Here is a 15,714-nt window from a genome sequence, read left to right on the forward strand (position 1 = left end):
AATTAAAAGAGAGAGACAGTCAGAGTTTTACCATGCAGAACTGACATGCTACATGTACGATAGTCTTTGTTGTGTTTTCCTGTCAAAAAAGCGGAGTTCATTTGGAATTATTCAGGTTTAAAGATATTGCCTGTTTCTCCGGTACTGGGTGGAACTCATGCGCTAACGACAATCTCATTGGCTGACGTTCACCTTTTATCGCCCCTGTTTTGATTTCAGCAAATCAGTTCAAGCGAACGCAGACAACGTGATTAATATTCATGAAACTAATAGCTAATTAATCCTTAGTGCGTTTTATATTGTTGTTAGCAGTAGAATTTGCATTATTAGTTGTAGTAGTAGCAGTAATAGTAGTATTGTTAGTTTTTCCCCCCCTTTTTTAAAAAAACACTGAATGACCAACAATATCTTAAGCACAACCACCAGTCCTACGTTCAGTTAAAATGACAAATATGCATTCATACATGGGTACCAAGTTTTAATTCTGATTACTAAAGTTCTATCATTAAATAATGCTTAATTATCTTAATATCATGTTATAATGCTTAACTGGCTGATGTTAAGAGTGTACTTTCAGCTGTCAGATATTTAAAAAGTATATCTGTATAAAGGGTTTGCACTTACGTCACGATTTGGTCAGTTACCCGGATGTGCGACCATACTGGCCAGTGTTAGGCTAGTTACTCAAAGAATTTAATATATTACTCATTACTAGTTACTCCTTTTAAAAGTAATATTGTTACTTTACTGATTACTTTCTGACAACAGTAATTAGTTACACTACTAGTTACATACGTTACATACATACTTTTTCTTCACATCCAGCAGAAGTAACTGTGTATGCAGAGTTCAGATGCAAAAGCCTCTAAATCCATCTGATATTTTTCTTCAAAATAAGCATTTTATCAGGCTCCTATGAATAGGTTTCTTTGTAAGTACTGGCACTTCTAACTGAGCTGAGGCTGGGATTTAACAAGTTTGAAGTAAAAGTATTTGATGGACGTATACTATGTGTCAAAAGCATTCACTCAGTATCATTATCTCATTTTTGACCGAGGTGGCTTTTAGCTGGTTTTGCATCTGAACTCTTCGTATCTTCCACATAAAATTCTTTAAGAATGTTACTATTTCTGCCTCATCATTTGACCAAAATCCACAATGGATCGCAGTCAGAAGTTATTATGAACACTCAATAGTGATTGATAGTGACATTCAAGTAGAAGTGGTGTATTACTCTCATTTATTGTCATGTGTAGCTTGGCTAATTGTAATTTCTCTGTTACCAATATATGATTATATTTCATTATGTATTTTGTCAAATCACATAAGTTTGTAAGAAACCATTTAATTTTCCAAAAAGATTTTTAATTATAGTAATATAGTGTACTGCATGCAGATCAGAGGGATGTAAAGCCAGAGTAATGTAAAGCCACAACTTACACAACAGTGTTCAGATCATCTTTTTTTCCTGACAAAATCAATATAATGCAATATTTCTATCTGTTGAATGTAAGCTTTCCCATATTCCAAGCTTGCCTGCTGCACCGGAGACATCACATGCATGTGCGAGACGTGAAAATTATGAAAATAAATCTAGGAATTATTTGATTGTTTTAAAATCAGTTGGGTTGAGGCATCAAGTAACTAAGCTGTTTGGCTTAGCATGTATGTATGGTAACTGTAATATTATTACAAAAAATCTTATTAGTAATTAGTTACACTACTAAAAAAGTAATATTATTACAGTAACTAGTTGCTGCCCAACACTGATACTGGCGATACTCAGATGTAAACTACAGCATGGATTGCACAGTTAATGTACTACTGAATACGTTGCTCTGCTAATTTCTCCTGTCTAAACCAGGGGGGAAAAAACATGTGGAAGCTGCTAAATCATATAGAGAAGGATTTAGTAGGCATGAAAGGATGCAATATTATTGTATATATTTTGCAATATTTCTAGTCAATAGGTGGTAAAGATACATACAAGCAGTATTAATTAAGATATTAGCCTAATATTTCACCTACCTGACTGGAAATGATAGGAACAAACACAAATGTTGTCAAGATTCTTGCTCTGAAAATCCTGGTTCAGTTTTGTTTCTCACTTTTTTTTTTGCACTCCTTGATTTCTCCTTGATTTTTTATAACTTTTGGCAGTCTATAGTACTCCAAATGTTTTTCCTGGTGCGACCAGGATTGGTACTGTCCAAAACATGTCATTAATTGACCATTTTCAGCAGCAATAATCAGCAAAATATGCAAGTTTAATTTGGTTCAGTGGCATTGTTTACATTCAGTGCCGTTAATATGGCTGCGATTGATGACACGCTCAAGAAAACACTATATACAAAAATAGTAAAAAATTTACTAGCCGTTGGTCGATTCTATTGCCAATGTGTTCGTGAATATATGTAAATATATTTTAAAATGTGATTTATTTTACACACAAATATATACAGTGTCGTAATTCAAGTAAGATCAATACTGTAAATCAAGCTATTTACAATAGTCAAAAACAAAAGCTGAATGAAAAAGCATTTCTTTTCATACTATATCAATATTCTGAGAAGGGTCAAATGCAGTTCATGTTAGCCACAGCCATGCTAGCCAATTCGCACATAGCCTACACGTATGGGCTGTTATGTACAGGCAGCTTTTATCAACAGCTCTGTGGGCACAAAAAGGATTCAAAAGCCGTGTGATGTGTTTGTCAAGGGAGGCTATATTCAGTGCTGCTTTTCACAGGTACCTTTAAACACTATGGGAAAAAAAGTTCCTCACCTCCCACTGGATATTCAATCTGAGATTAAGCTGAATTCATCTGCAGTAACACGTCTCTCTTGAGGGACTCACAACATCTCACAACAGTTAAAAGCATTTTGATACTGACAGACTGACAATGCGTCGTCAAGCAGAGGGTAAAAAATCCTCAGGAAAAGCACAAGCAGTATACAGTGTGTATGTATTTTTAATGAATTCCACTCCTGGAGAAGCACAAACCATGACACTGAAGCCAGCGCAGACCTTTTGCAACAATATACTGCCATCAGACTGCTGCAAACAAACTCCAGCATGTTATTCTCTTGCAGTTGTCAGTGAGTGTTTGTTCATTTCTCACTCAATGTCAGAATCACAACAGAATGCAAAACAAAGAAAAGGCATCTTTGTCGGATGTGTCTAGAATAGATTTCCTGAAGCGTTATCTTTGGACCACCAAGGCCTAATATTACACTCGCAGGCTTTCTGGGAACAACCTTCAACTCGCAAGTTCGTAACAAGATTGACTTCCGACCGTTTCGTGAACCCAGCAGCTGGTGATGTAAATGCATGCAAAAGTGCCTTCTAGGGCCTCAAGATTTCCTCCCTGAGACCAAGTTAGATCAAAGTTTCTCTTTTTAACTAGTGCTCACGGCTAACGCAGGCTCAGTTTAGCTAAGTAGCACTTTAATGGCACTGCTAATATGTATGATCAAATGTTGCACAAATTAGGGGAGATGTGTGAGACACGGAAAGCCTTGGAGAATAAGCCTCTACTGTTATGTAACACTGAATTCATTAAACTCACCTCTGCTAATAAATGTTTTTGTTTCATGTGGTGATTTCTTTAAGTTTTAGTGTTCAATGAATGATGTGTGTTCATCTTTAATGTTGGATTGAAGGATGTGGTGAGGTTTCTCATCTGTGGATCAATATCTTGCAACAAAAGTCAATCGTAAAAGCACACAAAAGGTCAAAAGGTTTGTGTAGTGATGATGAAAAACAAATAAAACAAAGACAACATCATGCTGAACGCAGAGTAAGAGTGCAACTCGTCTCTCCTGCTGAGTTACTGAAATGACCCCATTATCTGTGCGTCTCTGATGGAGCGAGCGGTCATTTCTGCCACGTCTGTCCACCATGTTACTGTTTTTCTTTTTCTTCCTCGTTGTCTCTCTTACTACATGGAACACCAATAAAGTCTGGTGCGCATTCGGTGCTTTCTAATGAAAGTGTGCTGGGCTCAGTATTGATTCAAATGCAGTGTGAAAAGAGTGAATAATGTCACTGAGATTAACAAGGCAATATCTGTTACTGAGGAAACAGGTTGCTGGGCTACTGAGCACTCATTTCTTTTCCTTCTTTACTGCTTTATTGCTTTCCTTATTTGTACTATATTGCCATTCATCCATCCATCAGGGATGTGCAAAACTACATTCTTTGAAAATTGACTATATATACATTCATCCACCGATCTTTATATCCGTCTGTCCGTATAGCTTTCTATCCATCTGTCCATCCATCCATCCATCCATCCATCAATGCCTATCTATCCATCTGTCTGTCTGTCTGTCTATCTATCTATCTAAATGTCCATCTGTCCCTCCGTCCATCCATCCATCTATCTATGTGTCTGTCCATCCATCCATCCATGCCTACTAGGGGTGTGACGAGACACTTTTCCTACGAGACGAGACGAGACACAAGCCTGGGTTCATGAGAACAAGACGAGATGAGATTTTAAAACTTTTTAAAAGAAATCCTCAATGCTGAAATATATAGGAAAAAACTGTATTTTATTCAACTGAAAAACACAAAATGCAAAAAAAAATAAAATAGGTGCATTTTGATATGAACTTGTACTTTATGAAATTAAATTTCTATTTTAAGAAATTATATGTAGTAATAAACATGTAAACTAAAGCTGCATGATTCTGTATAAACTGAAAATTGTTCTTTTTTTAATAAATTGGAGATCACGATTCTCTCATGATTCTGAAGAAAAAAAAATAAGAAATCTAAACAAAATAATTAAGTAATAAGTAATTTATTAGTGGTTCTGACAAAATGTTCATTGCTTTGGTCTTTTAAAAAAATATTCCAACTAAATCTAAAAACAAAAAAAGTCAGTGTCTCAATCAATAAAGACTTTTTCACTATTGGAATCTCCAATGATTCAATGACAAATACTTCTGTACTTATGACAATTGTCCATTTGTCCCTCTGTCCATCCATCCATCTATCCATGCCTATCTAACTATCTGTCCATCCATCTAAATGTCCATCTGTCCCTCCATCCATCTATCTATCTATCTATCTATCTATCTATCTATCTATCTATCTATCTATCTATCTATCTATCTATCTATCTGTCTGTCTGTCTGTCTGTCTGTCTGTCTGTCTGTCTATCTATCTATCTATCTGTCTGTCTATGTCTGTCTGTCTGTCTATCTATCTATCTATCTATCTATCTATCTATCTATCTATCTGTCTGTCTATCTATCTATCTATCTATCTATCTATCTATCTATCTATCTATCCAAATGTCCATCTGTCCCTCCATCCATCCATCTATCTATCCTTCAATCTATGCGTCTGTACATCTATCTATCTATCTATCTATCTATCTATCTATCTATCTATCTATCTATCTAAATGTCCATCTGTCCCTCCGTCCATCCATTTATCTATCCTTCAATCTATGCGTCTGTACATCTATCTATCTATCTATCTATCTATCTATCTATCTATCTATCTATCTATCTAAATGTCCATCTGTCCCTCCATCCATCCATTTATCTATCCTTCAATTTATCTATCTGTCTGTACATCTATCTATCTATCTATCTATCTATCTATCTATCTATCTATCTATCTATCTATCTGTCTATCTAAATGTCCATCTGTCTATCCTTCCATCCATGTCCATCTATCTATCTATCTATCTATCTATCTATCTATCTATCTAAATGTCCATCTGTCTATCTCCATCCATCTATCTATCTTCAATCTATCTGTCCATCTATCTATCTATCTATCTATCTATCTATCTATCTATCTATCTATCTATCTATCTATCTATCTATCTATCTATCTATATGTCTGTCTGTCTATCTATCTATCTATCTATCTATCTGTCTATCTATCTATCTATCTATCTATCTATCTATCAAATGTCCATCTATCTCCATCTATCTATCTATCTATCTATCTATCTATCTATCTATCTGTCTATCTATCTATCTATCTATCTATCTATCTATCTATCTATCTAAATGTCCATCTGTCCCTCCATCCATCCATCTATCTATCCTTCAATCTATGCGTCTGTACATCTATCTATCTATCTATCTATCTATATATCTGTCTATCTATCTATCTATCTATCTATCTATCTATCTAAATGTCCATCTGTCCCTCTGTCCATCCATCTATCTATCCTTCAATCTATGCGTCTGTCCATCTATCTATCTATCTATCTATCTATCTATCTATCTATCTATCTATCTATCTATCTATCTATCTATCTATCTATCTACCTAAATGTCCATCTGTCCCTCCTCCATCCATCTATCTATCTATCTATCTATCTATCTCTATCTGTCCTATCTGTCTGTCTGTCTGTCTATCTATCTATCTATATGTCTGTCTGTCTATCTATCTATCTATCTATCTATCTATCTATCTATCTATCTATCTATCTATCTATCTATCTATCTATCTATCTATTTATCTATCTGTCTATCTATCTATCTGTCAACCTAAATGCTGTTGCACCCACTGGGTTTGACTAATGTGAAAACCACAAGCACAGCATAATATAAGTATTGAAACTATGCGTATGCGGAAATAGCTGAAAAGGTCAGATCTTACAGTTGAGCACAAGCTGAGACTTTCATTAAACTCCCACAGTGGTGTGAGGAGATGAATGAGAGGAGTGGACAGATGAGATGTGGGTGGTTGCTGTACGTTCCTCAAGCATATTCCTCCCCCAGACTCCCGCCAGTGCGAGTCACACCCCCAGTCATGTGGCTGGATGCCTCTATGATACACATGACTGTACTACAGTGGAAATTATGCAGGGGTCTCTCTTCAGAATCAGAGGCGATCTAGGTCCTTTTCTGAGATGGCCTTTGGTGGAGGTCAAGCAAAACAGAGAGGAGAGAGGAAATAACTCCTGCTGTATTGCTATGGTAACTGTTCTGTGAAAAGGGAAAGGTTTAAGAGAGCATATTGAACAGGAGGCTTGCACAGATGCCTCTCTCTTCTGCTGAGAATTAAAAGGTGCTACTTTTACTTAAGTACTATTCATTCCATAGCATTGATACTGTAGGGACAAACTGTGCTTCAAAACATGAGGACCCTTCAGCTCTATTCAAATGTAAATCTCTTTTCGATTTAAAACTAATTTAGGGTTCAGCAAATAGCACAACTTGTCAGACAAGATCAATGCTTCAACATACTCTGTAATGAAGGGCATAAAAACATTTCAGCTGATGTACTTCCCAAGGTTTTGAAATGAACAGATTAATGAACACCATTGGTAAAAAATCTAAAATATTGATGAAGAGGCCATTTTCAGAGATAGCAGATGTTCTTATCTGAACAATTTACTGTATTTTTAATTTCATCATCATGATCTATCACACTCTATTGTAATTATTAATTACCACAATGTATCACTGCAAGATATAATTTGTCAAGGTGTCTCAGAAGGGCACACATACAATGTTGCACACTAAAAATTCTCTCACATCAAGTCACAAATTGAGAAAATATGACTTTGATATTGAGGAAAGTAGTATAATCTTAGAGAGGAAAGATCAATAAAAAGACAAAAAACTGAACAGAACTGTTCTTGTTTGACTCTGCACAGACTTGGCAGGCACATCACACACAACAATGTGTGAAATAAAGAAGGGAAGCTTGTTAATGAGGACTTTTAAAGATTTTTAGATCTTACAGTACATTGCAGTATGCCATGAGCAATGCTGATAATCTGCCAAACATTCCCTCGTAATTCATCATTCAAATAATTCCTCAGGCTCAACACCAAAGAACTTCACACAAAAGCATCTCTGAGCATCTCTATATATATACAAACACACACAGAGACATACACAAGCTGTTAATCACCAAGGGCAAGTCTAATTGATCAAAAGTGACAGAAAAGACATTTATAATGTTACAAAACATTTTTATTTCTATTAAATAAATGCTGTTTTATAAACATTTTTACTATCACTGCTATGCTATAGAAAGACTGGTCACGTAAGGTGAAAAACTGCCTTTGGCATGTATGACACATAGGAAGCTGACTTTCAACGTGACTTTTCCATATTTTTTAAGAGCAAAGGATATGAAAAGCCCTTGCCCCAGGGTTGCATTAGGAATCTTTTTGAGGAAGTGTACCTTTCCAGCTGTACAACGGGCCTCAGCCTTCTGTTGAGAAGGAGAACAATACTTCCCTTATTCCACTGATAGCACCTATTGTACAACATCAGACACTTGCACTTCAAAGTATACTTCACAATTTCAAGGTGTCTGAGCTACCAGGTGTATTAGGGAAGGACGTGTCTGAAACCTCAAACCATTGTACACGCATCAACACTATAACAAATGAAAAAAAGTTCTCCTGTTATTTCCAAATTAAAACACGATCCACTGATGAAAGCAAGTCGGTAACAAACAGAACATGACAATCGAGATCAAAAGACGAGGAAGCGCAACACCTCGGCAATCTTGAGGAAAACAACCGAGAGGAACTGAGCAACTGTCTGCCGTATTCACAACAACGTGCATCCTGAGCTCCCAGTCACTTGATAAAAGCTTTAGTTGCCACAGCAGTCTGGAAGTGTTTTGCCCTCCATAAACTCTTCTGTATGTACTGTAACAGCGAGGTCTTGAGCTCACAGAAGCTCTGGTCTTCTGTGGGATGCGCGTCAGGCCCACTGTGACATTCATTCTATTCACACTCGCTAAAAGCAAAGAGTGGTTAAAAATGCGACCAGTGAGTAACAAGCACAAGTGCTTGCTTTTTGTGTTGTGAGTGGGAGTTCTGATAAAAACATAACCTTGTGTACCCTTGATTCAGAAATTCATCGAAATCTTAGCACGAAAGTATTGCACTAACCCGAAGCCCCTTCAATTTCTCAAAGTCATCAAATCTCTGGCTGAGATGGCTAAGGGTGCCAAATAGTGCTGTCAAACAGGTAACCAGTAACCGCCTTCTTATTTGATGCCGTGTTTCTGCACCACACACAGAATTGCACCCGTCTGCCATTGGTTAAACAAACATACCGTATAATCCTGCCTCACCATTGACTGAGTCAATATTGCTCTTATGGGCTGGTTGGATGCTTAAAACAAACAGATTAATGTTTTGACAGCACAACAGAACAACACTTTTGGGCTTAACAAAAAAGTAATTCAACAGTATGCTTAAAGGAGTATTTTACAGATAATGTGCTTACCCCATTGTCATCCATGTTCATGCCTTTCTTTCTTCAGTCGTAGAGAAATTTTGTTTTTTGAGGAAACATTTTAGGAATTGCCTCCATATAGTGGACTGCTATGGTGCCCACGAGTTTGAACGTTCAAAACGCAGTTTAAATGCAGCCTCAAAGGGCTCTAAACAATCCCAGCCAAGAAATAAGGGTCTTATCTAGCGAAATGATTGGTCATTTTCTTAAAAAAAAATAAAAGTTTATATACTTTTTAACCTCAAATGCTCATCTTGTCTAGCTCTGCCATGCGCATGCCTACTCTGCAAATTCCGGGTCAATACAGTTAGGGTATGTCGAAAAACTCTTATCTCATTTTCTCGTCCTACATCGCTGCAGAAGTACCGACCCATTGTTTAGATAAGATCCTTATTTCTCGACTGGGATCATTTAGAGCCCTTTGAAGCTGCATTTAAACTGTATTTTGGACGTTCAAACTTCTGAAAAATCCTGAAACACTTAATCTGATCTATTTCGGATAAAACCAACAGCTAGTATATTAGATACTAAGGCACCAGCACAAACCGTCTTTTGGCGTTAAAATTGTACTGTCAGGTTTTACTAAAGACGCGCAGTGATGAATTAACGCTGAAAAAGTGTGCAGTTATTTTTGCGCCCTTAATAAATACGCATTTTTAGGAGTTTCCCTTTCAGACGCAAAATTTATGGGAGGACAGTATTCAAATTAATCACACAACGATATTTACTAACATTTGCGCTCCTCAAATTACTTGAGGATTTATTATTTATCGCCCAAAAAATGCATGTCTTACTATTGTGCGCTTGAAATGGCTGCAATTATTATTGCGAGGAGGCAGAGAGCACTTGGCAGAAGGGAAAGGATTTTTTCCATGTGTATTCATTTATTTGAAATGCCAGAAGAACACATTATCCGAACATATTGTTTGCCAAGCCATGTTATTTTTAATTTGCTTCAGGAAATAAAAGACGACTCTGAACTCTCAACTAGGAGTCACGCAATACCATGTCTATCTAAACTTCTTACAACCCTTCATTTTTTGGCCTCCGGTTCTTTTCAGTGTACTGTACTGTGGCTTCTTTATTTCTTTATTTGCGGCTACACTAATTTGCGCTGTGCTTGGTATATTGCGTTGGTTGATATGTAAAAGAGATGTTGCGTCTGTTCTCTTCAATTTGTGCATTGTTAGTAAATCACCTGTAAAAAATTCCCCCTCCATCGGCGCTGTTTTGGAATTGTGCTCTCGTGCTAATTTGCCCTGTTTAGTAAAACTGACCTTAAATGTATCTTAACATAAATTTAATGAACAATAATGGATTGGATGTGGAGTCAAATTTATTTGCTTCAAATTAACCACAAGCACTACTCTTCAGCACAATGGTAACCACAAAAACTTCAACATAAAAGAAACTCTTTGAAAAAGTCAAACATAACAGCATTAAACGAAGGTCTAGAACGACATGAGGGTGAGTAATTAATTACAGAATTTTAACGTTTGGGTGAACTCACCCTTTAAGCTAATGTTAGTGATTAACATTATTGCCAGCAGAACTCATCAAAACAATGTTTTACAACTTTAAAAGGTTTAAATACAACAACAAACACCCATTTTTAACTTGCAACCATGCATTTATTTAAGTTGTGATATTTTGGGTATTAAACATACTGTAACAGTGGGAGTGAGTCGAGAGGCGAGCGGATCCAAATGCGAACTTTTATTCATCTGATGAGACATAGACATGGTCTGGCAGACAGGGTCAAAACAGTAGCAAACATAAACACAGAGCACAAGGAAAACTAGGAACAAGGAGCAAGGAAATACAGGACATAAACATTCAATACACCGTGACGTGCAGGGGAAAGTCCGGGGCTTTTATACTGTCGCTGATTGGTAATGGGGGCTGACGCAATCAGAGCGGTGGAGGATGGGAGATGCAGTCCGAGATGCAAAGCGACAGTCAGAGTGAGTGGGTGGAGCGAGAGTGACATCTGGTGGTGAGTAGACAACGGGACACCGACCAGGTTCGTGACATAGCCCCCCCCCAAGGAGCGGCTTCCAGACGCTCGAAAGAAACAACAGTCCAGGGGAGCGGTGGGATGGGAGGGAGACAGGGCGAGGGCTGGAGGACCAGGTCCATGAGGGAAGCCCAGAGATTGAGGCAGGACCGACAGAGCAGGTACCCTCCAGGGAGGGGCTGGAGGCGGAGCAGGAAGCGCAGGAGCCCTCCAGGGCGGAGCAGGAGGCGCAGGAGCCCTCCAGGGCGGAGCCGGAGGCAGAGCAGGAGGCGCAGGAGCCCTCCAGGGCGGAGCCGGAGGCAGAGCAGGAGGCAGAGCAGAAGGCGCAGGAGCCCTCCAGGGCGGAGCCGGAGGCAGAGCAGGGGGTGCAGGAGCCCTCCAGGGCGGAGCCGGAGGTGGGACAGGCGACGCCCGAGCCCTCCGAGGCGGAACAGGAGGCGGGGCGATCCTCCAGGGCGGAACAGGAGGCAGAGCAGCCCTCCGGGCGGAACAGGAGGCGCAGCGGCCCTCCGGGCGGAACAGGAGGCGCAGCGGCCCTCCGGGCGGAACAGGAGGCGCAGCGGCCCTCCGGGGCGGAACAGGAGGCGCAGCGGCCCTCCGGGCGGAACAGGACCCCGCTTTACGATCTGGGACCTGGGGAAAGCAGAGACAGAGGAGACAAACAGAGAAGGGAGAGAAGCAGAGAGCTTGTAGGGGGACGCCACCTCCAAGGGAGGATCCACAGCCATGGCTGACACCTCTGGAGGTATTGGCGCAGCTTCTCCGACCAAGTGGCACTCTGGAACAGGCTTGTGACCAGGCGAAAACTCTGGAGCTGGCTTGTGACTAGGCGGGCGCTCTGGAGCAGGCTTGTGACCAGGCGGGAGCTGGGGCGGAGCAGGAAACTGCGTTATGGCCTGGGATCTGGAAACGGCAGAGACAGAAGAGGTAGAAAGAATTTGGGGAGAAGCAGAGAGTCTGTAGAGGGACGCCGCCTCCATGGGAGGATCCACATCCGAAGCTGACACCTCAGGAGGCATAGGCGCGGCTTCTCCCCCCGGTGAGGCCTCTGGGTCTGTCTCGTGGTCAGACGGGACCTCTGGAGCAGACTTGAGACCAGACGGGACCTCTGGAGCAGACTTGAGGCCAGACGGGACGTGACTTGACTCTGGGCCATCAGGCGGGGCGTGACTTGACTCAGAAACCGCTTCGGGAAGACTGGCCATGATAGGTGCCGACTCAGGAGCAGAAAACATGACGTGACCAGGCTGTGGCTTGACTGAGATGGCCTGAGCAGGCTGTGGCTTGACTGACGGGGCTTTAGCAGGCTCTGGCGTGGCAGCCATCTTGTGCGGTGGCTCTGGCGTGGCAGCCATCTTGTGCGGTGGCTCTGGCGTGGCAGCCATCTTGTGCGGTGGCTCTGGCGTGGCAGCCATCTTGTGCGGTGGCTCTGGCGTGGCAGCCATCTTGTGCGGTGGCTCTGGCGTGGCAGCCATCTTGTGCGGTGGCTCTGTAACTTGACTTGACACAGGAAACACAGCTCCAGCTTGGTTTGACACAGGAACAGCAGCTGTAGCTTGACTTGACTTGGAAACTTGACTTGAATCAGGAAACGCAGCTGCAACTTCATATGGCTCAGGTATAGCAGCTGTGACATGACGGAGCTCCGTTCTCGCCGCCATTTTGCGAATGAGCCCCATGTTCGCCACCATTTCGAGAAGCCGATCCAACGCGGCCACCCCTGCTTGAGCGTGCTCCAGCAGGGCCGCCGTGTCGTGAGCAGGCCAGGCGGCCGGCGTGTTCGTGGCGTCGCGCTCCGGCGCGGCCGCCATTTTGCGAGCCGGCTCCACATTAGCCGCCATTATATGAGCGCGCTCCGACGCGCCCGCCACTCCGCGAGCGGGTTGCGCGACCGGCATCACTGGGGTATCGCGTTCCTCATTAGCGACACCCACCGTGAAAGACGAGCCCACAGTCAAATAAGTATAGTCCATACCTGGATGATGTCCGTGAAAAAAGTTGCTGGATCCTTGTATGACGGTGTATTCTGTAACAGTGGGAGTGAGTCGAGAGGCGAGCGGATCCAAATGCGAACTTTTATTCATCTGATGAGACATAGACATGGTCTGGCAGACAGGGTCAAAACAGTAGCAAACATAAACACAGAGCACAAGGAAAACTAGGAACAAGGAGCAAGGAAATACAGGACATAAACATTCAATACACCGTGACGTGCAGGGGAAAGTCCGGGGCTTTTATACTGTCGCTGATTGGTAATGGGGGCTGACGCAATCAGAGCGGTGGAGGATGGGAGATGCAGTCCGAGATGCAAAGCGACAGTCAGAGTGAGTGGGTGGAGCGAGAGTGACATCTGGTGGTGAGTAGACAACGGGACACCGACCAGGTTCGTGACACATACAAATGGCTTACTTGCGGTCTCTATACTGAACTGCAACAGCAGAAAGTATTAAGTATGAGAACAATAATGAAAAGGCCATAATGGAGACATAACGAAAGGATAAGACTGAAATTACTGGTGTGTTCACAGTTTATCACAAAGCTTGTGTACTGTGACTGTATACACTGTGTTACAGACCACTGATCTCCCCCCCAGTAAAGGGGGGAGATCATCCATTATATACAAGGGTACTACTTTCAGACATGTGAAAGACAATACAATCATTAATCTGAAAAAAAAGTAATAAATAGAGAGCAGGTGTTTTATCCTGTAAAAACGTGTCTGCATCTGTCACCTTCAGCAGCACACTTTGAAAATGACAAATTACTTTAGGTACTGGCAGTGATACTGACATAAACATCAATTTTTCTACCACCATGCTTTTGTTATCCTAAAAAATAAACATACAATCAAAAACATTTTTACAGTTTTTGCCCTCCTGTAACCCAAAACAGTACATAATTTACCAGCAAAACCAAGGTCAAGGGATTGATTTTCAAGGCACAGACAAAATCTATGCAGTCTTAATAACTTTGAATAAAAAATGTCTGCAAAACATATAAATGCAAATATTTTATAATAATAATAATTCCTTACATTTATATAGCGCTTTTCTGGGCACTCAAAGCACCTTTACATAGAAGGGGGAATCTCCTCAACCACCACCAATGTGCAGCATCCACCTGGATGATGCGACAGCAGCCATATTGTGCCAGAACGCCCACCACACACCAGATTATTGGTGGAGCGGAGACAGAGTGATTAAGTCAATCAGAATCAGAATATGGGGATGATTAGGAGGCCATTATGTTCAGAGGCCAATGGGCAAATTTGGCCAGGATGCCAGGGTTACCTCTACTCTTTTCAAAGGACATCCTGGAATTTTTAATGACCACAGAGAGTCAGGACCTCGGTTTAACGTCTCATCTGAATGACGGTGCTCTTTTGACTGTATAGTGTCCCCATCACTAGACTGCGGCATTAGGGCCCACACAGACAACAGGGTGAGCACCCCCTGCTGGCCTCACTAACACCTCTTCCAGCAGCAACCTAGTTTTCCTAGGAGGTCTCCCATCCAGGTACTGACCAGGCTCAACCCTTCTTAGTTTCAGTGGGCAACTAGTCTTGGGCTGCAGGGTGATATGGCTGCTGACAATTTTATGCATAACATCTTAATTTCTACAAATGCTAAAACAAATGTGAAGGATCATTTACAGACTTTAATTAATGAAATGAGTTTAATTATTAATTTTCAATATTTATGTTATCTTGTCCTTCTTTATAAAAAAATATAACAGGAATATTATATAATAATAGTAAAAATATTTCTAAATTTCACTGTTTTTGCTGTACTTATCAAATAAATACAGGCTTTGTGAGCAAGACGAGACTTCTTTAAAAAACATTTAAAATCTTACTGTTCAAAAACTTTTGATTGGTAGCATATATGCATATAATATTATGTTATGAATTCATTCATTATTACTTTGCAACATGATACAGGAGATATGAGAGTAGTGACAGTATGTTGGCATGGACAGTGGTGAAATATACAGTTTCGAGGTCATTTAACCGCCAGGACTGACCAATCAGAGTCAAGCACTCCACAGAGCTGTGTAATAAATGAAAATCACATTACCACGTTCTGGAAACTCCATTCCTCAAGGGACTCTCGCTGAAAAGACGTTAGTCACAAGCAGAGCGATGTAAAGGTTGAGAAAACACGCTTTGGAGCTTTCTAGGACAAACACTGTGTACATCCACAGAGAAATTGCTGCTTTCACTATCTCTCAACTCCCAGAAGATTAGCAAATGCACTGATGTGATCCACCAAGACACAGGGGCGCAGGCAGGTGCTCTGTCCTTCTGTGGCCGACACAATTCCTCTCGCTGTAGACATCTTCCTGACAACAGTACTTACAGGGATTTCTGTGCCGTACCGAAAAATGCAATCATCCCTGTCCGGGCTTTATTGTCAGAGGGGATGAAAAGCTCTCCCCAACATCTGACCGTTATCT

General features: G+C 40.9%; 1 protein-coding gene across 2 annotated transcripts in view; it reads right to left on the bottom strand.

Moving 5' to 3' along the window:
* Positions 1 to 15,714, bottom strand: part of tmem8b (transmembrane protein 8B) — a 170,617-nt gene that overhangs the window by 50,152 nt on the left and 104,751 nt on the right. The window lies entirely within an intron of this gene.

This window comes from Labeo rohita, chromosome 5 (genome assembly GCF_022985175.1).
Source record: "Labeo rohita strain BAU-BD-2019 chromosome 5, IGBB_LRoh.1.0, whole genome shotgun sequence".
NCBI classification, from domain to species: Eukaryota; Metazoa; Chordata; class Actinopteri; order Cypriniformes; family Cyprinidae; genus Labeo; species Labeo rohita.